This window comes from Amaranthus tricolor, chromosome 10, assembly GCF_026212465.1.
Source record: "Amaranthus tricolor cultivar Red isolate AtriRed21 chromosome 10, ASM2621246v1, whole genome shotgun sequence".
NCBI lineage: Eukaryota > Viridiplantae > Streptophyta > Magnoliopsida > Caryophyllales > Amaranthaceae > Amaranthus > Amaranthus tricolor.
Window position 1 is genome coordinate 13875886 of NC_080056.1, and position 6952 is coordinate 13882837.

Consider the following 6952-nt stretch of genomic DNA (forward strand, 5'->3'; position numbering starts at 1 on the left):
TTAGGGAATTCGAGAAGGTTCACGCCAGCTAGTTGAATCTAGAATTGTTTAAATTCTGAACATTTCTTGAACGTTTACAAGATTAGGGAGTTCAAATTTTAATATACCCAAAATTGCAAATTAAAATCGAAAGATCGAATTCAAAATGTGACCGAATTTTATAATCGACATATAACTATTAATCAAGATTTATCTAAACCTAGCAATGTCTGACCCGAGTCAAATCCACCCCGAATTATACACGAAACTGAATGCAATCCGATTAAAACTGAATTAACTCCACCGTTTTTTAACCAAACTGATGCAAACTCGAGCCAATTATTAATCGAACTGTTATAAACCCAAAACAATTTTTAGCCAAAAACAAGTCGAACTTAATTTTAGCAAATTTAGAACCAATTTCAATTATCTAATCTAATTATAAAATTTAAAAATTACTTTCTAGTATTGAAATATTGTAAACAAGATTATTTATAAATGAAAAATACAATAAGATTCTCCGTGATATTGATATAATTATAAACCAATAATCATATTACAAAAATCTTGGAAATATGTTAAAGTCCATTAATACAAATTTAAATGTTTCATCAATACTTCAATTTAGAGTTATCTCAATCTAACTGCGAGATGGCCCCTTGTTCATCGGGTTCTGATCCTAATTGGAGAGCTGTTTGGAATCTTAAAATTCCTCTCAAGGCTAAAATTTTCTTATGGCGGGCCTTGTGTGATATTTTGCCCCATGGTGCAAATCTTCATCATAAGGGGATTACGGGTGTGGGCCTTTGTACTCATTGTGGTTGTGTGGAGGAAGATATGTATGTGCTTAAGAAGTTTCAGATGGTGTGGTAGCGGATTCCAGATCTCTCTTTGGATGACCACATTCACTCTTTTAAAGAATGGTTTGCTGCAATTTTGAGGTTGAAGCATTCGATGAATATGAAGCTTGTTGGTATGTGTACTTGGCAAATTTGGGGCGCTCGTAATGATCTTTGTTTCGAGATAGTACGGTGCATCCAAATGTGTGTTTTACCAGAGCTAGAGATATTTTTTCGGAATACGAGAGTGCTAATTCTAGTAAGGGCAGAGTTGTAGGCGTGTGAATGTAAAATGGAAGCCTCCAAATTCAGAGGTGATCAAAATAAATGTTGATGCTGCTGTTGATATCAATGCTAATCGTGTGGATCTTGGGTTGGTTGCTCGGGATGCCGAAGGTAGTGTTCTCATGACGGCTTTGAAGTCAATTTGACCTTTCTCGACTGGACGCGTTGTGGCTTTGAATGGAAAGGTTTCCCGTGTTGTTCATAATCAAGTCCTCATCAATAATATCCTAGCCATTTCTCGTGGGATCTTGCAAGCATCCTTTGTTTTTTGCTTTTGAGAGGCTAACATGGTTGCCCATTGGCTTGTTAGATGGAGTACTACTAGTTTTGTAATTTGGTTTGGCCTGAGGGAGGTTCGGCTTGGATTTCGGATCTCGTTGTTATAGATTCTTCTTCTTAGTCGTGCCCACCTTGTAATTCAAAAAAAAAATGGTAAATAGCCTCTAATATTCTATAAATTTTTTGTTTTATTTTGCTTTATTTTTTATATGTTTACAAAACTGTTATAAACTACTAGTAAAATTTGCAGATAAAACTTGTGGATTGGTGCTATTAATATTGTTCACTTTATCTTTCCATTACAATTCCTTCTAGCAAATGAAATATAACCATATAAAACATATTTTAACCATCGATTTCAAAGGCTTTAATTATGACCATTGATTTGTAAGGAAACGTATCATGAATCATGTTGCTAGCTTTGCCCGAGTCTTTTATAATGATTTTTTGTTCAACATGTGACGATTTTTGACCTTGAGAGGCATTACAAAGATATCACTCGACATGTGATACATTTTCTGGTAGAAAGTTTTAGGCGTTGACTTTTTGTACCTTTCTTATAAGTTTTAATTACTTTCTTTTAATACGTTTTTGTTTGTCTTTGTTCAAGATTAAAATATGGTAGCACAAGTAAAGCAGCATGTACGTTAGAGATTTTGGTAATTGTTGTCGACTTTGATATTTCTTTTTGGACAAAGTGTTTTATGGTGGACGTATTCATATATATTTGATGAATGCTGTTGTTATGGTGGATGTACAACTATTTATAGTTGCTGAATGGATGTTAATTTTTGGTTTAAACTTATATTTGTACATTTAAATTTGGTGGATATATAAATGATGAGTGTAAATTTTTGGGTTCAAAAAGTTGAAGTATTGATGGATTACTAACATGAAATACTGAATTAACAATATATAGCAAGCGATCCTATAAGCATCCTGAACCCGAAAAAAACCATCCGAGCTAGCTGCCCGCCTCAGACATTTCACGTTATGAGAAATTTCTATTGGTGTATTAAAAACCGATCAACGTCTATAGGAAGCAAGAGGTCAGAAATGATATCCTTTCGCCAAAACCTCGAAGTAGGATCAATAAGGGAATCCACTTTAACATCATCGTAAGACCATTTACAAGGAGAAATTAGCTTCTCAGAACCAGGCCCAACAAACCAAGCATCTTTCCACAAGCGAATAGATTTATCATCACGAATACATTATATAGAGCCCGCCAATAAAATATGCTTTGAACTCCAAATACTCCTCCACGCATAACTAGGGTTAAGGCTAAACTTAGCATCCCACAAAGAATTATGAGCAAAATATTTAGCTTGAAGCGACTTAGCCAAAAGGGAGTTAGGAAAGCAATGCAACCTCCAGAATTGTTTTGCAAGTAAAGCTGTGTTAAAATTCTTAAGATCCCTAAACCCTAAACCACCCTCATACTTCAACCGACAAACCTTCTTCCAAGCCTTCTAAGGAATAACACGATCAGAATTAGAAATATCCCACCAGAAGTTACGAATAATACTAATCACCTTTTTACAAAAAGAAGTCGGGAGTTTAAAATAACTCATTGCATAGGTAGGGATAGATTGGGCAACTGCTTTAATAAGCACTTCCTTGCTTGCCTTGGAGAGAAGCTTCTCTTTCCAGCCTTGAAGCTTTTTCTAAATACGATCCCTAAGATTGACAAAAGAAAATATTTTGGATCTCAAGAAAACCGTAGGAAGTCCCAAGTATTTGTCATGACTTGAAACCTCCTTAATATCCAAAGCTCTGTTCACAAGTCTTCTATATTGGCCCTCTAAACATTTATTGAACGAAACTTCATACTTATTTTGGTTGATCTTCTGCCCCGAGAGAACTTTAAAATGGGATAGTAAATTCGTGATAGTTTGAGCTTTATCAATATTAGCCCGAACAAAAATAATACAATCATCGACGAAAAACAAATGAGAAATCCTAGGAACATGCGAGCTATAAAAATACCATGAAGAGACTCGTTCAAAATCGCTTTCTTAATTAAAGCCCCAAGCCCTTCAACACACAATAAGAACAAATAAGGGGAGATAGGATCCCCTTACTTAAGACCTCTGCTTGGGACCACAATATCAATCAGATCACCATTCACTACAAAATAATAAGAAACCGACGTGACACAAGCCATAACACAATCAACCCATCAAATCGGGAAACCCATCTTAGCCATATTATAAGCTAAAAAATCCCATTCCACCCTATCGTAAGCTTTTCTCATATCCAGCTTCAGAGCCATGTACCCTCTCTTCTTAGAATGATTATGATTCATAAAATGAAAAACTTTAGAAGATAAGAGAATGTTATCTGTAATCAAACGACCGGGCACAAAAGCACTTTGGTTATCGTCGATAATCGATGGAAGAACACATTTAAGCTTATTAGCGAGCACCTAGGAAACCAACTTATAAGAGACATTACACAAACTAATCGACCTGAGATCCTTCATATCACAAGGATTAGGATCCTTAGGAATAAGGACCACAATCGTATGATTAATTCTTTTCGGAAAAAGCCTCTCATTTAAGAAATCCAAAACAACATTGCAGATATCACCTCTAACAAGCTCCCAATGTTGTTTATAAAAGAGAGCTGAAAAGCCATCCGGACCCCGAGACTTATAAGGATGCATAGAATCATCCCGAGAGAACGGCCAAGTCAAAGAATCAGCCATGGACTCATTGACTCGTTTATCAATCATACCTAACTGACCTATGAAAATAGGTGGACGAGAAGAAGAAAATAAATCTTTGAAATAGCACCTAACAACCTGGCGCATAGCCTCAGGAGTAGTTTGAAGGATGCCTGCTCTATCTTTAAGACCATTTAACCGATTTTGCTTCCTCCTAGCAGCCATTTTAGAGTGAAAATAAGAGGTGTTCTTATCCCCATCCCGTAACACAAAAGGACAACAACGCTGCCACACCAATATCCCATAATCATGTCTAATCTTCCTAATATCAGCTTCCACCTGCCTAAGCTCCTCCACCACAGCTGTAGACTAAACCATTTTCCTAACTCGAACCAGACGCTTCTTCAACCACCAAAGCCGCTTAGAAGAATTAAAATTAAGCCTGATTACTCCAAACTTTTAACCGCTCACCACACTCTTCAACCACACGAATCCAGAGATCCCCACATCTAGCTTTAGCCTTATTCCAACAATCTTGGAGAGTATTAGAAAAAGACTCATTATGAATCCATTTGGCTTCATATCAAAACGGTTTATCCTTATTCAAAGAAGAAAAAGCCCGAAACTCATCCTTTCGAATCCTAAGCACAATCTAAAAATGATCCGAACCATCCCAAATGACATTTTCGACCGATGCATCATCAAAGATTTGCCTCCAACTCGAGTTAGCCACACATTTATCCAATCTTTCTTCAATAAAACCATCATATCTTTTATTACTCAAGGTAAATGTATACCAATCTGCCCCTAAATCTTCAAGATCATATAACTCTAAAAAAGATCGAAAAGCGTTTAAAGAATTAAAATCAACCCCAACACCACCAAACTATTCCTCAGCTAAAAGAATCTCTTTAAAATCACCATCAATCAACCGAAGAAGAGAATAATCTTGCCCTAACTCATAAATCATCTCTTATGTTTTGAATTTATTATCCCCATTAGCCATCCATAAATCCTAGAACAACGCCATTCCAAACCGTTGTTCTCTTTGATAATAGAATCAATAATATGGGAATTTTTTGAGCAAACCTTCAGAGTAATAATATTATTTCAAAAAACCGCCAAACCTCACGCCTTACCAACCGCCTCAACACAATCACTATGATCAAACAACAACTTACATTGAATCTTCCTAATATCAGAAGTCGAACTCTTGGTCTCACTAAGAAACAAGACCTCAGGGGAATACTTACGAACTAAATCAAAGAGAGAGTTTACCGAAGAGAGATTCCCCAACCCTCTATAGTTCCAAAAGATGGACAAAATTATTGTTAACCGAGATAATCATCACAAAAACTTTTATGTCCCACTATAACAGATCTTGGGATCAAAGAATCAGACCCCAAAAATCTTGAACCACCTTGCTCCATTTATTCCTGCGCATTTTCAACCCTTCACCATTACTCTTATCATTCACCATCTCACCCGGAAAAAATCAACTAAGCCTTAAGAGTTTTCTTCTACATGGACCCCTGAACCAGAAATGTCCTTATTAGTATTAACTTCCTCCTCCACGTGATCCCTGGGACAAACATCAAGAACTGAAAGACCACCCCCATCTTTCTTGCTCTTCAAGTTATCATTCAAAACTAACCCTATTATGCATCCTTGGCTCCATTCACTTTGTATAAAAGATTTTCCTAGTCGTCAAACTAGGATTATCATACTCATTATTTATCTCCTTTTCATAATTCCTGACTGACCTCCAAGGTGAAGCTCGTAACCAAATACCATACTTTGGATTGTTGGGATCCACAGAACCATCTACACAGTCCCTAACTCTGTAACACCCCGAGATTTTAATAACGTAATTATATAATAATTTTAGTAACTTTTAAAGATTTTACAATTATATTAAATTATTTCTGAATTAGTTTTAATAAATTTTTTCTCATATACGAATTTAAATGTTAACTCATATACATATATTAAAAATATAGTTACGCTTTCTCAAATAAAGAGGTTCGAGTCAAAATGATTATTTTATTAAAATGTGTGAGCCCGCGAAGGTGAGTCTCTTAGTTGATTCTCACAAGAAAATGAATCGAGATAAAAATGAATAAATAAACCTAATAATAATAATAATAATAATAATAATAATAATAATAATAATAATAATAATAATAATAATAATAATAATAATAATAATAATACTCCCTCCGTTCTTTTTTGATCTTCCACTTTGGGTTTTTCACACATATTAAGGAAGATAAAATCTTTGGGTTGTAGTAGGTATTATTTTAATTAAATAGTAGTGTGAAGTAATAATTGTATTGGAAGTATGAGGTTGTAGTGGGTATTATTTTAATTAAATAGTAGTGTGAAGTAATGATTGTATTGAAAGTATAAGAGAGAAAATAATTATAAATAAAAGAAAATGGTACATTAAAAGAAAACAGAACCAGAACATGCGAAGACTTTCCTCTAGGAGGTTTAAGGGGTAAAAGTGGGATATAAATTTTCTAAAAATAGAAAGTATTCTAATGTAACGGCCCGGTTTAAGTGACTCGGAAATCCATTTGAAAATATAAATTCCTGTTCACTCTTTGGACTCCAGAGAAGACTTTCCTCTTGGACCGTCAACGTTCCGTCGATAAAGAAATACAGATAAAACAAAAACAGAACCAGCGTGAAAGATAATAAGTCAGCGGAAGCTCTAACGTACAACTCGAGAGCCTAAAGGCCTCTAAACCAACTAATTGAAATAGCGGAAGCGAAAAGAAAACTACACTATCTCCAGTTACTTAAATACAGAGTTTCTTTCTACTCATAATCTAATACAAAAGATAATAGCATAGTCTTGATGATTACAGGTTCTAGGTTGAGATCTCACTCCAGGCCC